Below are 5,081 nucleotides of genomic sequence, written 5' to 3' on the forward strand. Positions count from 1 at the left end.
GCTCCTCTGAGCAGAGCTTTTATGGTACTTATTTTTCCCCTGCTAGTCACTGAGCAACTAGCTCTGAGCTAGTGCACCCAGTGTCGTCCCAGGGAAGATTCTCTGTGGTCACAGTGAATTTTCCAATAAAAGCAGTTTTGCTCAAACCTCATTTAAGAGCACAGCATTTAATTGTGAAAGTTTGTTTCCTACTGTGGAAAAGATGCCATAGAAACTGTTGTGACATTGAACACAGCTTAGGAGGACAGTGGTATGCAAAAAACTCAAGTGTAAAAGTGCTTTTCTCATTTCAAAAAGGATTTTGCTCTGTTTTGGTCTTTGTGCATATTATTATCTCTGCAGGTCTATCTAGATAAGATAAGTGGGATAAACAATCTGGAGGATAAAACAACAGAACTGAGGGTTCCTGGGAGACATCAGAGGGGGCAGGCAGATTAAAGGATGTGGGTGTTAACAAAGCCAGGGATAAGGGAACAGCAAGTGATTCGAAATCGATGGCGAAGAGGGTGTAGGAGGCCTTGTAAGGCTTTATCAAGGCAATGTAACTGAGAGGCATTCCTGAAACCCAAATGAAGGCTGAACATGATAGTGGGACAAGAGGAAAGTAAAAGGAAATAGAGGAAAGAACTAGGAGGCAAAGGGCATTTGTAGACACCAAAATACAGCCATGTACATATGTAAATGTATTTATATATGAAAATGGGGAAATAGCTCTGTGTGCATATATTTATAGGTCTAGTATTAAAGTAGCAGATGGACATTGGGCCTCCACTCAAGTACTCTCTCAATGCAAGAACACTTTGTTCTATAAAACTGGCAGTCCACGATGGTTACCTTCCTGACATGATCGCCGAAGATAAAGCGGGTGAATAAGCAAATGTGGTGAAGAAAGCTGATGGCATCAAGCTTTCAGAAGATGTACCATCTGGGGGTCTAGAAGGCTTGAAGATAAACAAACATCCATCTAGCTGAGACGCAAAAAAAGTCCACATGGAAAAAGCACATCAGCCTGTGTGATCATGAGGTGTCAATGGGACCAGGTATCAGGCATCACAGAACAAAAAATCATATCATTGTGAATGAGCAAGACTGTGAAATGGAGATCCAAAGCCCATCTACAAGCAACTGGACATCTCCTTACAGAAGCACCTTGGGGAGGAGATGAGCCAATCAGGTTTCAGTATAGCACTATTGAAACATACAACTTTCCTCTAGTTTTCTAGTGCTTCCTCCCACCCACTATTATGATCCCAATTCTACTTTACAAATATGGCTAGACTTGAGGATGTACACTGGTACAGATAAGAGCTGGAAACATAGGGAATACAGAGCAGATAAGCCCCTCAGGACCAATAATGAGAGTAACCATACCAGGAGGGTAAGAAGGTGGGGGTGGGGGTGGGGGGGATGGAAGGGGAAGCGATCACAATGATCTACATATAACTCATTCCCTGTGGACAGACAACAGAAAAGTTGCTGAAGGGATCCATTGAATAGTGTAAGACATGAAAAAATAATAATGATTTATAAATTATCAAGGGTTCGTGTGGGAGGGAAGGTGGGAGAGGGATGGGAAAAATCAGGAGCTGATACCAAGGGCACAAGTAGAAAGAAAATGTAATGGGAATGATGATGGCAACAAACATACAAATGTGCTTGACACAGATGTATGGATTGTGATCAGAGTTGTATAAGCTCTCCATGTGTAATATAAGATATAATAATTATTTATAAACTATTAAGGGACCAGGGGGAAGGGGGGAGGGGGGAGAGAGGGGGAGGGGGAAAAAAAAGGGAAACCGAGCTGATTCCAGGAACCCAAGTAGAAGGTGAATTTTGAGAATGACGAGTGCAACAAATGTATAAGGGTGCTTTGACGAGTGCAACGAATGTATAAGGGTGCTTTGCTCAATTGATGTATGTATGGATTTTGATAGGAGTATTATGAGCCCCAATAAAAAGATTTATTAATAAAAATGTGACAAAAATGATTTTTTTAAAAACGGTAAAATGTTGATTGATGACAAACCTTATTCTGGAGGTGTGTCAACTTCCTGAAAGCAAGAAAATGTTGATGAACTGTGTGCACTTGTGCTCAAAGACTGATGACAGACCATTGAAGAGATGGGGACATTATCTGGACTATCTTAGAGCTCTGTTCAGTTAATTTTAACAGAAGATTTGGGAATGAGAGTGGCCATGGCAAAACTTGTGGCTCATGTTCTGACTGACCAGGAAAAAGAAATTTGAGTGATAACACGCCCTGCTTTGAAAGAGTATCTCTCAAGCCACCCAGACTTTTACCCCAAGGTCATTACTGGGGACGAGACATGAAGTTATTCTTAGGACTCCAAAACAAAGTACCAATCAAGCCAGAGGAAGAGGCTATTATCATCTCACCCCCAAAAGTCTGTCAAGTTAAATCAAAGATCAAGATGGTGTTCATTTGTTTTGCGTTTTGTTGTTGTTGCTTTATGTGAGTGGGATAGTGTATTTGGAGTTTGTTTTACTAGGCCAGACTGTAAACCAAGCTTCCTATTTAGAGGTTTTGAAAAAAGAGTGTAACAGTGCGCAAAATTTTAAAAAGGCCCGATTTGTGGTAGACGGGACTGGTTTTGTCACCACAAGCATGCATCTGCTCACGCAGCCATCTAAGGGCGCCAGTGTTTGTCAAAATCATCATGTTTCTCTTTCTCTCTGCACCCTAATCAGCTGACCTTGCTCCACGAGATTTATTTTTGTTCCTACAAATGAAGAGGAACATGAAAGAACAGCGACCTGATGATGTAGAAGAGGTGAAGAAAACAATAAGGGAGGTTGAGTTTGCCGTCCAAACAGAGGACTTTGAAACGTGTTTCCAAGAATGGAATCACACATCAATGTATTAAGCGTAATGGAGAGCAGAAGGTGATAAGGTTGTTTGTAAAAAAGAAACCAACTAAGTAAATAAATACATAGCTTTAAAAAAACCATTGTTTTGTGGGGTATATATTATATATGGTAAAATATATCATATAAGAACTTAATTTTCTGAGCACTGTGTTACAATAGTTGCAGCTTTTTGTTGATAACTGAAAGTGAGAGGACTTGAATTACTCGTTGGTGAAGATCAACAATTTCAACCTCCAGTATGGATTACAACTCAATGTAAAGAAAATAAAAGGGTATGGGGTGGGGCAGAACAGTCCCAGGCCCCAGCTCCCCACCCCGTCTGGGAGCACTGACCAGAGAAGGGACCAACCCAACGGGGTCCTGGGCCCCCGACGCCGGCTCCGGACCCTTGCATCATGTGCAGAAGCAGAGCACGGCCCGCGCCTGCGGGCGGGGTCCGGGCTGCACCTGCTCGGTGCCTGGCACGCTGCTCCTGCTCCTGGTCTACCTGGCCTACCTGGCGCTGGGCACCGGCGTGTTCTGGACGCTGGAGGGTTCCCTGGAGTGGGACTCCAGGCGCAGTTTCCAGAGGGACGAGTGGGCACTGCTGCGGAACTTCACGTGTCTGGAATGCCCGGCGCTGGACTCCATGATCCAGGGCATCGTCCAAGCGTACAAAAGCGGGTCCCTGGTCATAGGCAACACCACCAGCATGGAGCGCTGGGAGTTGGTGGGCTCCTACTACTTCTCCGTGTCCACTATCACCACCATCGGCTATGGCAACCTGAGACCCCACACGCTGGCTGCCCGCCTCTTCTGCATCTTCTTCGCTCTGGTGGTACTCAACCGCCTGGGCCACCTCATGCTGAGGGGCATGCACCGCTTCGCCCACAAGCTGAGCAGCGCCTTGCGGGACCCGGGCCAGGCGCGCTGGCTGGCGGGCTGCGGTGTCCTCCTGGCGGGAGTCCTGCTCTTCCTGCTGCTTCCCCCACTGCTCTTTTCCTCCATGGAGGCCTGGGACTACATGGAGGGCTTCTACTTTGCCTTCATCACCCTCAGCACCGTGGGCTTTGGCGACTACATGATTGCCAAAGTCGGAGTACCAGCGAGGAAGCCTGTGTGGATCAGAGGATCCAACGTAGGGTTGAATCAGTGGCCACCGCCTGGCATGAGAGAGGGGAGGGACCCAGGAGCCAGTGGTTTGCATAGGGAAACCCTCTACTCTTAATTCCCTCGCCACCCACCTCCAGCCCCCCAACCCATAGAGTCAATCCAGCTCATGGTGAGCCCCTGAGTACAGCTGCCCCATAGAGCTTTCAGGAGCCCCAGAGGCACTGTACTTAAGCACTCAGCTGCTAACCAGGAGGTCAGCAGTTTGAGCCCAGCAGCCACTCTGTGGAGAAACGTGGCCATCAGCTTCTATGAAGGCTTACAAGGAGGGTCAGGAAGAGGAGGATGTGGACATGTGTGGGTAATTGTATCCATGAATGACTGCCTACTTTGTCATGAGACCTGAAGACCTGGATGGTCTTCTACCACTGCTGAGCATTTTGATCAAGGATTTCATAGAAGAATCCTGATCAAAGCATGGGGATGCAGAACAGAATTTCAAATTCTCAGAGACTCTAGAATTTCTGGAGCCAAGAGAGCAGAGGGAGGGGTGGGGTTTGAAGGGGGTAGCAGTGAATGAAACTCTGAAATGATTGCCCTGCAATAATCTTTAAACCAAAAAGATCCCCCGATGTGTTCTTAAAGCCAAACAAGTGTTTCACTGAGCTAAATAAAAAATAAAATAGAAGTCCTCATAACTAGACTAATTGGTAATATCAGGATAGAGAACACATTGAAATATTGAAATTATCAACAATTTTCTTTTGCTTGGAACCAGGATCAATGCTCATGGAAGCAGCAGTTAAGAGATCAATGACACATTGTGTTGGATGAATCTACTGCACAGGCCTTTCGACCCCCGTAACGAGTTGTGGTCTTAACCTTTCATAGGCGCCATTCTGCTTGGTCCTCTGTGGTCACTATGAGTCTGCATTCACTCATCGGCAGAGATTTTGGTTTATTCCAAGCCCTGGAATTTTTAAATCACTTCATATGCCTTCTAAAGACATGTTGCATTTGAATGATGGTGCTGGCAAAGAATATTGGATTTGAACAATGTTGCTGACAAAGGATATTATAAATTCCATGAACTACCAAGA

General features: G+C 45.4%; 1 pseudogene; it reads left to right on the forward strand.

Annotated features, from left to right (window-relative positions):
- The first annotated feature begins 3,287 nt into the window (after positions 1-3,287).
- Positions 3,288-4,099, forward strand: LOC142439332 (potassium channel subfamily K member 17 pseudogene; annotated as a pseudogene).
- Positions 4,100-5,081: the final 982 nt, after the last annotated feature.

The sequence above is a fragment of the Tenrec ecaudatus genome, chromosome 1 (genome assembly GCF_050624435.1).
Source record: "Tenrec ecaudatus isolate mTenEca1 chromosome 1, mTenEca1.hap1, whole genome shotgun sequence".
NCBI classification, from domain to species: domain Eukaryota; kingdom Metazoa; phylum Chordata; class Mammalia; order Afrosoricida; family Tenrecidae; genus Tenrec; species Tenrec ecaudatus.